Source organism: Mauremys reevesii, linkage group 5, assembly GCF_016161935.1.
Source record: "Mauremys reevesii isolate NIE-2019 linkage group 5, ASM1616193v1, whole genome shotgun sequence".
Lineage (NCBI taxonomy): Eukaryota > Metazoa > Chordata > Testudines > Geoemydidae > Mauremys > Mauremys reevesii.
In genome coordinates, this window is record NC_052627.1 from 1,961,533 (window position 1) to 1,980,659 (window position 19,127).

A 19,127-nucleotide genomic window follows, 5' to 3' on the forward strand; every position below is an offset into this window, starting at 1 on the left:
TTGACTACACTTAGCGCTTCAAAGCGCTGCCGCGGCAACGCTTTGAAGTGCTAAGTGTAGCCACAGCCTTAGTGTGAGCATGGTAATCTCTCTTCTTCTACAGTGTCACACCCATGTAATAAGATAATGTTTAAACAGTTGTTCTGTAACTATAAAAATGTTTGTAAATTCCTCACAGGCCAGGGACAAGCATTACCAAATGTGAAATGCTAGTTCACCACAATAGGTGTTATCTTCTCCCCAACAAAAAGGATTACAGTCATCAGACAAGCCATTGTAGACAAAAGACTGTTTGCATCCCCCACAGCCCTGAAGAGGGTATGCACCCAAGCCCTTGTCCCATCACAACTTGAATGCTGTTGAAAGGGAATAAAAATGTCTGTTAAGGAGAAATTATTCCTATGCTGCTTGAACTCTGAGGGGTGAGGATTTCTAAGCATAAGAAAGGAGACCCCAGCGGTTTTGCCTGTGTTAGCCCTAAAGGATGTACAGTCTGCTTACTATAGAAGTTTCTATTACCTTTGAAACCTGACTAACTCATTTGTGTTTTAATCTTGTTTAAAAAAAAACAAAACAAAAAAAACACACACCTCCCATTTCCTTTCCTAGTTAATAAACCTGTAGTTAGTTTGTTACCAGATTGGCTACAAACATTGTCTTAGGTTTGAGATATGAGTATAATCAACCTGTGGTAAATGACAAGTCCTTTGGGATTGGGAGGAATCTGAATATTATTGTGTGGTTTTGTTTTTGTTTTGGGGGTAGGGGGGAGTGATCATCTGTCAATTGTGTCTGACCCTATGGTAATACTGTTACAGTGCTTTAGGAGTTCACACTTGTTACTGAGATGGTGAAATCTAATTATAGAACATACAACCAGTTTGGGGTTTTTGCTGTGCTTCTTGACAGTCTGCCCTGAGGTTGGCACTCTCAATTGAGAGCCATGCCAGACAGCGTGACACCTCCATTCAGTTTTTCATAAGGATAAAATGGTCCTCACCCTAGGCTTGGTCCTCACCCAGGATGGTTTCAGACTTCCACATTAGCCAATTCATAAACTCACTTTTTTTTCCCCCTTAAATCACATACGACCAAAGAGGGAAGCAAGTTTGCATTCATTAGATGTCAAAAGGGTTGTAACATTATCTCGATAGAATCAGAGAGCTTATGTTTCCCCAAGAGTTTGTACCTTACCATTATCTAGATAGATTAGATCTTGTATTTTAGAAGTGTGCACATTTAGCTAATATTTCCCTTTCTGTTGACTTAAGATCCCATTCTATGAGAGCTAAGGCTAATTCAATTTCTTGTCTTAGACATATTCTAATTGAGATAAGTAGAACACAGAGTTCCGTTCATGAAGCAGCCAGTGTTAGGGCTTGGCTACACTTACAAGTTGCAGCGCTGGGAGTTACAGCGCTGCTCATGCAGCTGTGTAAGGGCCAGCGCTGGAGTGTGGCCACACTGACAGCTACCAGCGCTGCAGTGTGGCCACACTTGCAGCACTTTCCAGCACTGTATTGAGAGGTGCATTGTGGGCAGCTATCCCACAGAACACCTCGTCCCGTTTTGGCGCCGTTTTGGCGCTGAGTATTGTGGGAAGGGGAAGGAAGTGTGCGGGTCATTCCGCTTCCTGTTTGCCAGCGCCCCGTGGTGCATCGCTTCACATCCCAGCATTCATTCCGGCAGCGTTTGGCGCCATTGTGAGTGTCTTTCTGTTACTCTCTGTGAATCGCGATTTCTGTGGCAAATGGAGCCCGATCTGCTGAGGACTCTGCTGATGAGTGTCACCAGCACAACACGTTTGGCAGTCGAGCTATTCCTTCAGCTCCAAAGTGACAGTGAGGAGTCCGACGATGATATCAATATGGATTTGTCTGCCGCGTGTGACACTACAGTGCTTGCGGCATTCACGGAAATGCTCAGCACCGTTGAACGCCGCTTTGGGCTCGAAACAAGCACTGAGTGGTGGGATCACATCGTCATGGAAGTCTGGGATGACGAGCAGTGGCTGCAGAACTTTCGTATGAGAAAAGCCACTTTCATGGGACTGTGTGCTGAGCTCGCCCCACTCTGCGGCGCAAGGACACAAGATTGAGAGCTGCCCTGACGGTGGAAAAGCGGGTGGCTATTGCAATCTGGAAGATGGCAAATCCAGACAGCTACCGGTCGGTCGGGAACCAGTTTGGTGTGGGAAAGTCGACCGTGGGAATCGTTTTGATGCAAGTTTGCAAGGCACTTCATCGCATCCTGCTAAGAAAGACCGTGACTCCGGGGAGCGTGCAGGACATTGTGGATGGCTTTGCACAAATGGGTTTCCCTAACTGTGGAGGCGATAGATGGGACGCATATTCCTATTCTGCCCCACCTGGCATCAGAGCACGTTAATCGTGAAGGGTATTTCTCTATGGTTCTCCAGGCGCTTGTGGATCACCGCGGGCGTTTCATTGACATTTACACAGGCTGGCCTGGAAAGGTGCATGATGCACGCATCTTTCGGAACAGTGGCCTGTTCAGGAAGATGCAGGCAGGGACTTTTTTCCCAGACAGGAAGATCACAGTAGGGGATGTCGAAATGCCCACTGTGATCCTTGGAGACCCCGCATACCCGTTACTGCCTTGGCTCATGAAACCCTATACAGGGAAGCTTGACAGGAGCAAGGACCGGTTCAACTACAGGCTGAGCCGGTGCAGAATGACTGTGGAGTGTGCTTTTGGGCGTTTAAAGGCTCGCTGGAGATGTTTGTATGGGAAGCTAGACTTGGGGGAAAGCAGCATCCCCGCGGTTATAAGCGCTTGCTGTACCCTCCACTCTCTTCCTGGCTTTTTTTCCCTGGTGCTGAAGTTCCTTCCTGCTGCCACTCCACCAGCCACCCTGCACAGGTTAAGTTATTCTGTTATGCTGAGGGGGGTAGGGGGAGAGGGACAGCAAAGGAAGGAAGGAATGTCTCTGGGGGACCTGAAAAAAAGGGGACTGAGGAGGGAAAGGTTCTGTAGCAGTCCTTCTAGTTACCCCACTGTCACCTCAGCTCAATGGCTGGTTGGGCCCAGAACTTTTCCTCTCTGTCCACTAGGACAGAGGAGTCTTTTTCCACAATAGACACTGCATATTGCTTGACTATTTATTTTTAAGGTTTGCAGTTCCATGGTGTAGAATCTTATTGTTTCATATAGGCAAAGAAATATTAGTAAAAAAAAATTAAGACCTGTTGCTTTTCTTTGCTACTTTTTTGGGTTTCTTTATTTCAAAATTAACTACTTAATATCTCTATCTTTCATTCTTAATCTTAAAAAAATGTTGAAATGTTTCAGTTGTATTAAATCTTTGAATTGATTAGCTTAAACAAGTAGAACCAACTAAACACAGCGCATTGCTCAGGCCAGCAGCGTAGCCAGAACCAACTGCTAACTCACCCTCTGCCCAACCTGAGGCTGTGCCTACTTAGTCTTTCACATGTGTCCTTGAGGACAAAGAGTAGGATCAACCAGTGACAGATGAAAAATGGGTATCATGTGACCTGGAACGTATCCTAACCCACCAACCCAGCTCATAATTTGGAAATGTGATACATTTCTGTAGACAACAAATTTTTGAATGAAATTCTGTTGAGAAAGTTCCTAAAGAATACAGATGATAAATATTATTTTGTTAAAAGTTACAAAGCAAGCATAAGAGCATATAGAGCTTAGCCAGTGATTGCAACTAGTTTAGGGGGGTTAAAACTCTGGCAGCCCATGGTGTGTTTACATTAAAAAAACAAAACAGATTGAAGTTTAGGCCTTAATAAAGGTCATTTAAAAATACTCTATCAATACAGAGGTCTCTACTAGGAATCTGAGGTATTAGCTGTGGGCCACATGGATGGAGAGGAGAAAATATGCATCCAGAAGATAGAGAGCCACAAACCAGTCCAAAAGATCTAGGGAAGGGACTGTGGAAGCTAGGATGACCTTTTGGAATCTAAAAAAAATGACAGATAAACATATTGAGATGTTGAAAGTCAAGGAAGGGTCTCCAACTCCCTTTCTTTGGGACTGGAAAGTAAATGACAATAGAAGTCACTCCCTCAGAATACTAAGGGTACTTATTCCAAGATCTTGGTTTTGTATTAGGGAGCTCACCTCCTGTTCCTGAAGAGACTCATGAGACTGGTGCCTGAAGAGGGATGGGAAAGGAGGCAAGAGGGTGGTTATTAAATCATAGAATCTCAGGGTTGGAAGGGACCTCAGGAGGTCATCTAGTCGAACCCCCTGCTCAAAGCAGGACCAATCCCTAATTAAATCATCCCAGCCAGGATGTCGAGCCTGTCCTTAAAAACCTCTAAATGAATGGGATACCCCTTTATCTCAAGGACCCACCAGTTATAAATTTTCCTCATCCAACTGTCTTGGAAACAGGAAATACAGTTCCGATGGAGATGGAGGAGATCCATGGAGAGTTCTGTCGGATTCAACTCGCATCAAAAGTAGTTTTTGGAGAAAGGACCCTCCTGAAGGGCACAGCTGGGATTCTTTTCAGGAGGGGTGCTTTAGAAAGCCTGTTACCTGGAGTTCTCCTGAGTTGCTTCAACCACTAAGGAACCAGGATCAGGTGCTGGAAAAAGATATTGAAATAGTTTTGTGGGGACTTGATACTTTGTCCACCCTCTTCAAGCTGGGTAAGATGGAGGCAGGAGTATGCCAGATAACAGTGATCTCTTTGAGCTGACCAGGGTTAATGGGCATTGCTGGTCTACCCAGTGTTGCCATGTGGAGAATGTCTAATAGTCTGTTTCTCCTGTATCATCTCAGATGGAACGTGGAGGGTCCCTGCAATCCTCTTCAAGAGATCCTGAAGGGTTTTAAATTCATTTTGAGACATGAAAGAGGGTGGTTCGACAGCCTCATCAAGGAACGAAGATAAGGAGTAGGACGTTCTATGTACTCCTCGCTCTCTAGGATTCTGGGCTGAATACTGATGGAGCAAACCCCAACCAAAGGAGATCCTAGCTGACATACTGAGGAAATGAGTCTTCTGAAGTGGGGATTCACGTCCCAGGGGCTGGTAAGAAAAACGGGGTGGCAGACTCAAGGGAGGATATCACGAAAGGTGCTCCTTGAAGTCCACTTGTCTCATGTTCTCCAGTATACTCTTCTCTAGGTTCCATACCAGATGCCCCCAATATTCATCTTGCATGGCCCAATGTAAGAGAGAGGACAGCCTTTGGAGCATGCTGATGAAAAGAACAAGAAGGAATAGGTCTCCTCTAGAGGGGGCACTCCTGTCCAAAGTATTGGGTCCACATGGTCCAGACAAGGTATGATTGTAGCAGATAGTTGCTTGAAGACAACATCTCAAACAATCCAGTATCAGAGATTCAGGCAACAGACAACAGGTCAGCCAGTAGCAAGAAGAGTCTCAGTGCTGGGATCTTCAGTGCCAGGGAAGGGTCAATGCTGAGATGGTACTCTGTGATGGGGTGAAGTGGTCACCACCAAATATGTCTGTGTCAATGCCAGAGCCAGAGAGCACCATGCAGGTATGGTACTGAAGCAGCACAGTCCTTGTGGGTGAAAGAACCATCAGCGCCACAGCACTGGGAAGGTACTCCAGGCCATGGATCTTGATGGAGGCAGAGGAGAAGTTTTATGCCTCTTGGGGTCAGGGGTGGTGATCTGCACTAGAAACCTGACTGGCATGGTACTCAGTCCTCCCGCTTTAAAAAAACACAAACAGATGCAGTGTGGTCTAAGAGAAGAAGCAGTTTTCAAAGTAGAGGCTGAGGCACAACTTGCTGGTGCCGAGATAGGGTGCAGTGGATCTTTCCCAGGCTTCTCAGCGACAGAGATGGATGTTGCATTAATATCTTTCCAGCAGCAAGAAATTCAGCCTCATTTCTCTATTCTTGAGTCCATCTTAGAAAGAGAGCTGCAATCTGGCACATGCCTGTCTCCCAGACAGACAGATGAGGCATCTGAAGCACCTATCAGTAACAGGCATGGTGGAGTCACACAACTGGCAGGTCTTGAAGCCAGGAGATTTGGGAACTCCCATAATGAAGGAATAACCCCCTCTACTGGCAGTGTGGTATATTTACCCACTCAAATCTTATGTCTACACTACCAGCTAAATCAGCCCCACTGAAATCGATGTGGTGGTATCAATTTAGCGGGTCTGTTGAGCGCTCTCCCATCAACATCTGTACTCCACCTCCCCGAGAGGCAGAAGCTATGTCAACAGGAGAGCAACTCCCATCGACATAGTGCAATATCAACACCGCCATAAGCCAACCTAAATTACATCAACTTCAGTTATGTAAATTACGTAACAAATAGTGTAATTTAGATTGATTTACAGTGATAGTGTAGACCAGCCCAAAGACAGCTACTAAAAAAAAAGCAGCCAACAGGTAAAAAGAACAAAACTAATAACCAAACTAATATTAATCTAAGAATAACTCTGAAAAAGTCCACGTAGTGGAAAGATTTAGAGAATCTGCATAATTTCTGAACTCTGTGTGAGATTATGGATGCTGTATGTATCTTTATCAAGCTGCAAACTAAATTTTGAAGGTGCAGCACATTGCCTTCTGTTGTACTTTCACCATCATGTTGGACCTAAATTCCAAAGGGCTGTGATACAAGGCTGACAGAAGACCATCCTAATTTAATGATTCTATTCTAACACAAACATCCTAAACAATAGACTGGCTCCAACCCATGAGAAGTGGTTTGTCAGGGGAGAGGTTGCTAGGCAGCAAAATCAGCTGGTAAGTCTGGGATCACCTGAGGAGGCTGATCTGGGATCCACCTCACACAGAGACAAGGTGGTTATATACAGGGCAGGAATTGATCTATTCTTCATCTTCAGCCATTTCACCATCTCAAGCAAAGGAAAGGTAATGCAGGAATATGAGACACGGGAACCTTGCCTATCTCAATTCAGGCAGTTGTCCCCTGCCCCACAAATGAAGGGTGAGCAAGACTGAGCAGCATTACATTACATACACTACATTCAGGCTTACATTCTATATGATCTGTACTTTATTTCTGGTGCTTAAGGAAAGAGCAGTGATGTTTCAGAATCTTGACCAAAGTACGTGAGGTATGTGCTACACAACCACGTTTTCCTTGACGAGGGAAACTTTAAGCCCAGAATACCCACATGGCTTGAGTTCTAGGAGACAGTGCATTTGAACTATGAAGAAGTCTAAGTTGTCAGCACTGCTAACAGGCTAGGCAGCTTAACCACGACGTCTCAGCTCTCAGAAGGGGGCACTTGACAGAGGATCTTCACCCTAAGAGTGCATATAGAGACCACAAGCTAGGGACAATGCTTGAACTTGATTCAGACTCCAGAGGCTTAATGTACATGCGATCCAGCAATTGGATCCCCTGAGCAATCTGATGAGACCCCAAACGTGTGTGCTTGTCTGAATCTTCTGACAACAGTGACCTAGGAAATGGCTATGCTGGATAAGGAACACGGGCACTGCTAGTACTCTGTCTTGCACCAGAGCTCAGAGGAACTGAGCAATAGGTGCCCCTGCCCTGCCCCTTATACCCTGAGCGATGATATTCTGGAGGGAGGGATGGGCATTGGCGCAACCACAACTGGTACTGCTATTCAAAAAAGAATCTGATTTCATACACATGGGGCACATATGCACCAAGAGTGGAATCAGTGTAGACAATCACCCAAGAATCATAGCTTGTAAAAACACTACTCTCTTGTCATGGCTATCATAGTATTTCAGTATCACTTTCCTTCAAGGAATGTGAATATTTGTAAAAGCTTGAATGATTTTGCTGTTTTGCTTATGTTTCCCCACAACTATAGCATTACATTTGAAACCAGTCTTGCTCTGTGTATAGACCCATTTTCATTCTGAGTGCTTGATCTGTAGCATTTGATCATATGTAGTTAGCCACCCATGCTCCACAAAGTTCTACTTAACAGGCGTCAGATATGCTCTTTGGATGGCATCTGGGTCTGACTTGACATTTCACTCAAAAAAAGATGAGAACAAAATTAGAAATCTACAAAGCCTACAAGGTAGGTGGTAGAAAATGTTTTTTGAAAGCCAGTGATGAAATTTTAGAGTTAAACCCACTTAAGAGAGCAAAGAACAGTTTTAAAACTCAAACAGTGTCACCGAATTTCACATATCTCCTCTCCAAGTAAAGTGGTTTCTTATACAATGACAATCAGTTCTGCCATCTTTGATCTACTTTAAATTCACCTTGTGGTCATTTGACGCTTCCATTCCAGCACATGCCTATTTTTCAACAGTTTGTCCGTGAGACATGTAATTCAATTATCTGGCATATTAACATGTCTGTATTTGCCCTTAATGCATATTTTGCACTATTTCAGTGGGGGTTTGCAAAATGTTACAGGGGGCTCCCTAATGGCGGACAGAGCTGTCCCTAGGGCATGGGCCAGCAGGCCGGAGCCCCTGGACTTCCAAGAGCTAAGCAGATCAAAGCAAGCATATCTATCACACTGAGAAGATTTAAACTTCAAGACTCCTTATAAGAAATGGAAAAGGAGGTGGATAATTTTTGCTGTTTTTTAAATTAAATAGGCAGCTAGGATTGTTTTTTAAATTACTATGAACAAATTTAAGCTTTACTGTAATGTGCGTTGTTTGCCTGGACTGCTCAAAACCTGAATGCTTGTGTAGGAGGAGCTATTTGAGTTGGCTTCTTAAATACCTTCATGATGAAGCATAGGAGCCTTGTCTTATAATAGGCTTATTCAAAGTGATACAAGCTACAAAAATGAGATCTTGGAAGAGTGTTGCCATTTTCATAATGTAATAAAAATACTGTAATGATAAATAAGAACATACAAACAGCCATACTGGACCAGACCAAAGGTACATCTAGCTCAGTATCCTGTCTGCCGACAGTGGCCAATACCAGGTGCCCCAGAGGGAATGAACAAACAGGGAATCGTCAAGTGATCCATCCCGTCGCCCATTCCCAGCTTCTGGCAAACAGAGGCCAGGGACACTTAATAGTGTGTAATAAGCATGTCATAAAAACAAATTATATTTCCAAGATCACTGCTTATATAATTTATCCTAAGGTAAAGAAGAAAATCTCTGGAAATATTCATTTTTAGGAGGGGGGTTGTGAATAACAGAGACTTGGTGGGATAACTCACATGACTGGAGTACTGTCATGGATGGATATAAACTGTTCAGGAAGGACAGGCAGGGCAGAAAAGGTGGGAGAGTTGCATTGTATGTAAGAGAGCAGTATGACTGCTCAGAGCTCCGGTATGAAACTGCAGAAAAACCAGAGAGTCTCTGGATTAAGTTTAGAAGTGTGAGCAACAAGGGTGATGTCGTGGTGGGATTCTGCTATAGACCACCAGACCAGGGGGATGAGGTTTTCTCCGGGCAACTAACAGAAGTTACTAGACTGCAGGCCCTGGTTCTCATGGGAGACTTTAATCACCCTGATATCTATTGGGAGAGCAATACAGCGGTGCACAGACAATCCAGGAAGTATAGGGGACAATTTCCTGGTGCAAGGGCTGGAGGAACCAACTAGGGGCAGAGCTCTTCTTGACCTGCTGCTCACAAACAGAGAAGAGTTAGTAGGGGAAGCAAAAGTGGATGGGAACCTGGGAGGCAGTGACCATGAGATGGTCGAGTTCAGGATCCTGACACAAGGAAGAAAGGAGAGCAGCAGAATACAGACCCTGGACTTCAGAAAAGCAGACTTTGACTCCCTCAGGGAACTGATGGGCAGGATCCCCTGGGAGAACAACATGAGTGGGAAAGGAGTCCAGGAGAACTGGCTGTATTTTAAAGAATCCTTATTGAGGTTGCAGGAAAAAACATCCCAATGTGTAGGAAGAATAGTAAATATGGCAGGTGACCAGCTTGGCTTAACAGTGAAATCCTTGCTGATCTTAAACGTACAAAAGAAGCTTACAGGAAGTGGAAGATTGGACAAATGACCAGGGAGGAGTATCAGAATATTGCTCAGGCATGCAGGAGTGAAATCAGGAAGGCCAAATCCCACTTGGAGTTGCAGCTAGCAAGAGATGTTAAGAGTAACAAGAAGGGTTTCTTCAGGTATGTTAGCAACAAGAAGAAAGTGTGGGCCCCTTACTGAACGAGGGAGGCAACCTAGTGACAGAGGATGTGGAAAAAGCTAATGTACTCAATGATTTTTTTGCCTCTGTTTTCACAAACAAGATCAGCTCCCAGACTGCTGCACTGGTCTGCACAGTAGGGGGAGAAGGTGACCAGACCTCTGTGGAGAAAGAAGTCGTTCAGGACTACTTAGAAAAACTGGATGAGCACAAGTCCATGGGTTCAGGACTATGCGCTGTATCCGAGGGTGCTAAAGGAGTTGATAGATGTGATTGCAGAGCTATTGGCCATTATCTTTGAAAACTCATGGCGAATGGGGGAGGTCCCAGATGACTGGAAAAAGGCTAATGTAGTGCCCATCTTTAAAAAAGGGAAGAAGGAGGATCTGGGCAACTACAGGCCAGTCAGCCTCACCTCAGTCCCTGGAAAAATCATGGAGCAGGTCCTCAAGGAAGCAATTCTGAAGCACTTAGAGGAGAGGAAAGTGATCAGGAACAGTCAGCATGGATTCACCAAGGGCAAGTCATGCCTCACTAACCTCATTGCCTTCTATGAGGAGATAACTGGGTCTGTAAATGAGGGGAAAGCAGTGGATGTGTTATTCCTTGACTTTAGCAAAGCTTTTGATACGGTCTCCCACAGTATTCTTGCCACCAAGTTAAAGAAGTATGGGCTGGATGAATGCACTATAAGGTGAATAGAAAGCTGGCTAGATTGTCGGGCTCAACTCGTAGTGATCAACAGCTCCATGTCTAGTTGGCAGACGGTTTCAAGTGGAGTGCCCCAACGGTCGGTCCTGGGGCCGGTTTTGTTCAATATCTTCATTAATGAGCTGGAGGATGGCGTGGACTGCACTCTCAGCAAGTTTGCAGAGGACACTAAACTGGGAGGAGTGGTAGATACGCTGGAGGGTAGGGATAGGATACAGAGGGACCTAGACAAATTAGAGGACTGGTCCAAAAGAAACCTGATGAGGTTCAGCAAGGACAAGTGCAGAGTCCTGCACTTAGGAAGGAAGAATCCCATGCACTGTTACAGACTAGGGACTGAATGGCTAGGAAGCAGTTCTGCAGAAAAGGACCTAGGGGTTACAGTGGACAAGAAGCTGGATATGAGTCAACAGTGTGTCCTCGTTGCGAAGAAGGCTAACGGCATTTTGGGCTGTATAAGTAGGGGCATTGCCAGCAGATCAAGGGATGTGATAATTCCCCTCTATTTGACATTGGTGAGGCCTCATCTGGAGTACTGTGTCCAATTTTGGGCCCCACACTACAAGAAGGATGTGGAAAAATTGGAAAGAGCCCAGCGGAGGGCAACAAAAATGATTAGGGGGCTGGAGCACAAGACTTATGAGGAGAGGCTGAGGGAACTGGGATTGTTTAGTCTGCAGAAGAGAAGAATGAGGGGGGATTTGATAGCTGCTTTCAACTACCTGAAAGGGGGTTCCAAAGAGGATGGATCTAGACTGTTCTCAGTGGTACCTGATGACAGTACAAGGAGTAATGGTCTCAAGTTGCAGTAGGGGAGGTTTAGGTTGGATACACTGCTCTACAGCCAAAATGCTTCTGAAATAAATGTAGTCAAACTTTACTAATTCTGGGTCACTGAGAACGAAAATGATGCTTAAAATTGTTGATTGGCTCTAGTTTTCAAGTTATGCTATTGGGTCAGTATATACAACCCTTGACTTGGGAATAGCGGAGGATAAGTGAGTTATAAAGGGAAGGGATCTCAATTTAAACCAGAAATGACTAAAATACATCTTTGACTGGATCTATGAATAAATCTATGACTGGACAGTACTTGCTTTTTAGGCAAAACAATGAATGATGCAATCTCAAGCTGGTATTGTGTCATACATTATATGAATTGCATCATGTTATTCCTAGAAGTCATGGATGTTGCAATCATAAAGAAGCTTACATCACTCTGCTGAACAAATTGCCCTATATCAGCTCTAGAAATCATACAGTGTCGTGCTCTCTTATTTGTCAGTGTTTGGCTAAACAGAAATGTGTCCCTTTGCAAAATCAAAGTGAGCAAAGATGCCTCGTACTTGTGTGAACAGTGCAGATAACTTCTGCTATGTTTGTGGTGAAGTGACTTTTGCATCACAAAAGCGCAGTATAGCCACTATGGTTAAGAAAGCCTATCACCTTTATTTTGGCTGCAAAATTGGAGATCAGGACAAGAGGTGGGCCCCACACATATGCTGCAATACTTGTGCAACAAATCTTCGCCAGTGGTTGAACAGGAAAAGGAAATCTATGCCTTTTGCAGTGCCAATGATTTGGAGAGAGCCAACAGATCATACCAGCAATTGTTACTTCTGCATGGTGCCTCCAGTTGGGAAAGGTGTGTCAAAGAAGAAAAAGTGGACTGTGCATTATCCAAACATTCCATCAGCTATATGCCCAGTACCCCACAGAGAAGGACTGCCCGTTCCTGATGCACCAGAATCATTCTCACTTGAGTCAGACGAGGAAGAGGAAGAGGATGAAACTTCTGGTCCTGAACCATCAGTGTCACAGGACCCACATTTTCTCCCATCCTCCTCCTCTGAACCACACCTCATAACACAAGGTGAACTGAATGACCTTGTCAGGGATTTGGAACTACCCAAGAGTAAGGCAGAGCTGTTGGGCTCCAGACTACAGCAGTGGAATTTCCTGGCAGGTGATGTTAGGGTTTCCATGTTCCGTGACCGTCAAAAGGATCTTGTCCCATTCTTCTACATGGAAGGTGATCTTGTAGCCTGCAACAACATTGATGGTGTGATGGCAGCCCTCAACATCGTTCACGATCCAGATGAGTGGAGACTGTTCATTGATTCATCGAAGACGAGTCTTAAAGCTGTATTACTGCATAATGGCAATGTTTTGCCATCAATTCCAGTTGGTCATGCAGTCCATATGAAGGAAACCTATGACAACATGAAACAACTTTTGAGGTGCATAAACTATGACCAACATCAGTGGCAGCTTTGTGGCGATTTGAAGGTTGTTGCTCTCTTGCTTGGTCTGCAGACTGGATACACAAAGTACTGCTGTTTTCTCTGCGAATGGGATAGTCGTGCAAGAGATTCCCACTACATCAAGAAAGATTGGCCACTCCGACAGTCATTGGAGCCTGGGAGGAAAAGTGTTCAGCATCCACCACTTGTTGAATCAAGGAAGATTTTGTTACCACCCTTACACATCAAGCTGGGTCTGATGAAGAACTTTGTCAAGGCCATTGACAAAACACAAGCAGCTTTCAAGTACCTCCGTGGAAAATTTCCAAGGTTAAGTGAAGCTAAGATAAAGGAAGGTGTCTTTGTTGGTCCTCAGATTCGTGAACTTCTTCGAGATGACGCATTTGACCATGCACTGCGTGGCAAGGAAAAGACGGCATGGAAAGCCTTCCAGTTAGTGGCAATAAATTTTCTCGGAAACAACAAGGCAGAGAACTACAGGTTGTTGGTGGAAAACCTCCTCAAGGCATACAAAAGCCTTGGTTGCAACATGTCACTAAAGATAAATTTTTTGCACTCTCACCTAGATTTTTTTTCCACCGAACTGCGGAGCAGTGAGCGACGAGCACGGCGAGCGATTTCACCAGGACATTGCAACAATGGAGAAACGCTATCAGGGCAAATGGAGCCCATCAATGCTTGCAGACTATTGCTGGACAGTGACAAGAGATGCTCCATTTAATGAATACAAGAGACAAGCCAAGAAGCGCCGAGTAGACACTGAATAGGACTAAACTACGTACATAATAGTTTTTTGCCTTTTGTTTCATAATAAATTTTAGTTATACAACCCTTTTGCTGATTTTTAAAGTGTTACATAAACAGGACAGGTGTAATATTATCATGGTTGCTTTACATAAACACATGAAAAGACCTAGGTTTACAATTTATGATTAAAACTCTACTATCTACACAATATACATAGACATAAAATGTAAAAACTTAAATACCTTAGAAACAGTAGCCAGTTGTTTTGTCATATTTGAATTCAGCACATCAAAATACATAATAAATACCACATTTTATCTCTGAAGCAGACGACTTCTCAAAAATTGTAGACCAGTGATATTAGGAAAAACTTTTTCCCTCAGAGAGAGTGGTGAAGCACTGGAATGGGTTACCTAAAGAGGTGGTGGAATCTCCTTCCTTAGAGGTTTTTAAGGTCAGGCTTGACAAAGCCCTGGCTGGGATAATTTATTTGGGAATTGGTCCTGCTTTGAGCAGGAGGTTGGACTAGATGACCTCCTGAGGTCCCTTCCAACCCTGATACTCTATGAGACTTGACATTTTAGTGAATGGGGTTCACAGGTTGTTAAAGTTTGGGAACCACTGCACTATTTCCATGTTTAGTCAACTTTTAGATTTTAAAGTTAATTTTTAAGCTTAGATTTTAGTTAGATTTTAAAGCCAGAAAGAACCATGCTGATTTAGTCACGTCTACTCTATTAGTCAGATCATAGAATTTCCTCCTCTTCCATTCCCCAATTTCTATAAATAAGTGGGGATGTTATTTTTATGGTGACTCCTTCCCACTCTCCCTGAATCCACAGATACAACTTTCTAACAAGTAAGATTAAAGTTCATGCACCTTTCCCGGCCATCCTACGTTGATGTCGGTGAAATGTCCCTTGTGATCCACCAGTGCTTGCAGCACCATTGAGAAGTACCCCTTGCAGTTTATGTACTGGTTGGCAATGTGGTCCGGTGCCAAGATAGGGATATGCATTCTGTCTGTCGCCCCACCACAGTTAGGAAAACCCTTTGTAGCAAAGCCATCCACTGTGACCTGCACGTTTTCCAGAGAGTCACTACCCTTGATAGCAGAACATCAGTGATTGCATTGGCTACTTAAATCACAGCAGTCCCCACAGTAGATTTGCCCACTCCAAACTGATTCTCAACTGACTGGTAGCAATCAGGCATTGCAAGCTTCCACTGGGCTACCGCCACTTGCTTCTCAACTGTCAAGGTAGCTCTCATATTGGTATCCCTGCAATTCAGGGTGGGGGAAAGCAACTCACAGAGTTCCAGGAAAGTGGCCTTACGCATGCGAAAGTTTCGCAGTCACTGGGAATCATCCCAGACCTGCAACACTATGCCATCCCACCAGTCTGTGCTTGTTTGCCGGGCCCAGAATCGGCGTTCCACTATATCAACCAACCCCACTGCCACCATGATATCCCAATTGCCACATCCCATGCTTTCAGGAACGTCTATGTCCGTGTCCTCCTCACAATTGTCCTCGTGCTGCCGTCTCTTACCCAGGTTCTGCACATACTGCAGTATAATGCGCGAAGTGTTTACAATGCTCGCAACAGCAGTGGTGAGCTGAGTGGGCTCCATGCTTGCCACGTTATGGCGTCTACACGGGTAACCCAGGAAAAAAGGCACAAAATGATTGTCTGCAGTTGCTTTCACGGAGGGAGGGGAGACTGACGACATGTACCCAAAACCACCTGCAACAATGTTTTTGCCCCACCAGGCACTGGGAGCTTAACCCAGAATTCCAATGGGCAGCGGAGACTACAGGAACTGTGGGACAGCTTCCCACAGTGCACCACTCCTTGAGTCGATGCTAGCCACAGTAGTGAGGACACACTCCGCCGACTTAATGTGCTTAGTGGGGACATACACAATCGACTGTATAAAATCAATTTCTAAAAGTTGACTTCTATAAAATCGACCTAATTTCATAGTGTAGACATACCCTAGGAGAGCCACTTGGTGCAAGAACCCTTGGATTACTGAAGCCTCGTACATAAAGTCCCACTATAACCATGAACCAAGGAGTACCTCAATAGCAGAAAACTAGCTTCTTACTTTTCATTACTTTGATTGCTTCCAGCACACTGAAGGATTCTAGAAGAATCCAAAGATTTCTTAAGCATTCCTACTGAGACTAATAACGGAGTTCTCCTTACAATAGTTTGCAGCAGTGGTGCGAAGCTTTTGGAAAATATGTCTGGTGTAGACAAAGGCAAAGCTATCAAAAGATGTTGTAACAAGTTACGATGCTCAGTCTCCATCCATAGTGTCTGGAGTATTACAGGGGAAAAAAAGCTGCATACAGAAGTGATAAATTCATACAATTTCAGTTGCCTAATCTATATCAAGATTTACATGCAAAGACGATTAATCAAGGTTAGTTTTCAATATTTTGCTTCAGCAAAAAAAAAAAGGGGGAGGGGGTAGGAGGGGAGCTTTTCCTACATTTTGGCCATAAGCATGTCTGCTCTACACCTACACCCAGCACCACAAACAGTTAATATTAAGCTAGATGCAATGTTTTATTGGGATTGTACACAAACAAAAAGGTTGAATTCTTAGTATGCTCATGTTCCCTCATATTTGGTCTTGCATAGCAAACTAGAAACCTTGATTCTCTGTATCTTAGCTTTGACAATCACTTCTATGACTTTACAGTGGTGTTCCATGAATATTTAGTGTTCATCCTTGAATTATAGTAAAATGCTTCTTGCTTGGCTCTTCCTTAAGCAAACGAAACAGTGTTCAATATTGAATAGTAATACTTAAAAGCAAAATGCTTCTCATTAGCTCTGGGAGCAGAACTCAGACACTAAACATGCATCTTTCTGACAGATGAGCCAACACAAAGATCTATAAATATCACCAACTTGCTGTCTAACAGTTTTCTTGTTTCTAATGCTTAAGTCAATTTGAAAAAAACACATTCATTAAATGGAGTTAACAGACAAAACTTAACATACATTTGATTACTAAGTAATGAAAACGAGTTTTCAATGCCTAGTCATCCCGTAAGAAATGGCTAGCACACGTTCACTTTTGCTAAGTGTTTGCCATCCTCAGGGATCCTTGGTGTTCTAAGATAGAGAGCACAAAGACGACAAAGGGACAGACCAGGTCAGACTACAAGTCATGGGCCACATTTTCTGAGCTAAACAGGTGCACCTTTCCATTCTGTTCTATACAGCTTCTTATATCGTCTTATCACCATGGTAAACAAGCACCTTCCCGTACCACATTAAGCAATATGATCTACGCTTGCCACATATGGTTTGTTCTCTCTCATCCTCTACCTAGGGGGAAGGAAACGTGTGAAGTTTTCCATTTAGATGCAAATAATGTCGATGACAAGCAATATAAAAAAACTATTTGCAGTAGAAGTGTGCATTTACCATTAAAACTATATAACAACTGAAACCCAGAGACCATTAGCAATCTTCAGATCTATTGTAATCACTATCCAGTTTTTGCTAGTTTTCCAGCTTTCCTATCTTGTTGCTTTTATTGTGGCTCTGAAAGACCACGGTTAATACATTTTCCATGTTTCCTGGCTCATTATGCTGTTCAATTACCAGTTTACTCTCCTGCCATATTACAGAAGCAGCATTCTCATGGTAAGGAGGATATGGACAAAGACATGCAGATGGGAGGAAAAAACAAATACGGCAAGTATCTCCCATTTTAGCATTTGGACGATGTTCAAAATAAACAAGAGCCAAAATGAAGCATGTGGGGAAAAAAAGTCAGTAGACAGTTTCTAAAAAGTTAAGTTGCTGGTTTTCAGCAGATATTGTAGAGTTCAACAATAAATTCTCATATGTTGTGCCAGTGTTTGAGACACTGTCAAATTCATGCTTTATAATAAAACATACCTAACTTGTTTAAGTCTAGTACCGGCCACTGATTTGCACAAGTCCATTTCTTATATAACAATTATATTAGTAATCTACAGTTTGGGTAAAAATAGTTACTGTACACTATACTTAGGCTTGGAAGAATCCATTTTTATGCATGTCAGCATTTTTTGTATAATGCCAGTTGAAGTTTATTTTTAAGCATTTTTTTCCTGTTTAAATTTTCAGTTGTGGGACATTATGGGGGAGGGTGTCAGAATAATTTAATGACAGCATAAGTAAGTTAAATCTTTATAAAACATTAAAACAAACTGTCAATATCACATGTCAAAATATACAAAGGAAATATCCTTAAGTCATACCTGTTGTTACTATTCATTCATGAATCCATTCATAACAAGCCTAATTCAAAAGTCAAAAAAAAAAAATCCACTGGATTTTAACTAAAATTCTCAAGCAGCATTTTTATTACGTTTCCTATCTTCAAATTTTGATCATCTAAACATTTGTTGTTGTGTTTATAGTTAAATCAACATTTATCAATAAAAATGAATCCTTCCAAGCCTAAGAATAGTACAGAAATATATTTTCAAGTGGTCTGAATCCTTGCTGTGCCATCAAATATTGCTTAAGGCATGAACAAGACTCAACCAACCTGTCTATCACAGACTGATATTTGCATGTCCTCTTAACACTCAAGCGTTCTGCCATACGTAGAAAATTATATTATAAATAAATGTATACAAGTCTGCTCTGCAGAGTTATTTACTTACAGGACTTGAAGAGATAGGGCCCCATATAAAAATAGGAATGGATGTACTAAAATGGGAAAAACAGACAGGCCAGACACTAAATTGTCTACATTTTGATCGAACTACATCAGAATCATTTCACATACATGTAGAAAAGTATACACTGCAGGCTTCTACGGAATCAGTTACGTCCTTAATATGGTATAAACGGGAGTATAGCTTTTGAGAAAGACAATGATTCTTAATGTAAAGATTTCAAGTGATGGAAAATCTACCACATCCCTTGGCAAGATATTCCCCCAATTAATTACCGTCACTTAAATTTGTTATGCATTCCTGTGCACATCTAGACTCATCTTCCAGCTACTGGATCTTGTCATGCCATTGTCAGCTAAATGAGCTCTCTAGCATCAGGTCTCTTCTTCCTGTGTAGCTATTTTTGGACCACAATTAAGTCACCTCTTAAAATTCTTTTTACGGTCTCATTACAAGGCAGGTTTTCCAGTTCTCAAATCATTCTTGTATCTCTTCTCTGAACCCTCTCCAGTTTTTCCACCACCCTTTTTGGAATGTTGACTGAGAACTGGACATAGGATTCCCATCAGTGGTCTCATTAGTGCTCTATCCACTGGTAATATAACCGCCCTAC

The 19,127-nt window shown here is 43.1% G+C and overlaps 1 protein-coding gene across 2 annotated transcripts in view; it reads right to left on the reverse strand.

Annotated features, from left to right (window-relative positions):
* Window positions 1-19,127, reverse strand: part of TNKS (tankyrase) — a 332,035-nt gene that overhangs the window by 296,657 nt on the left and 16,251 nt on the right. The window lies entirely within an intron of this gene.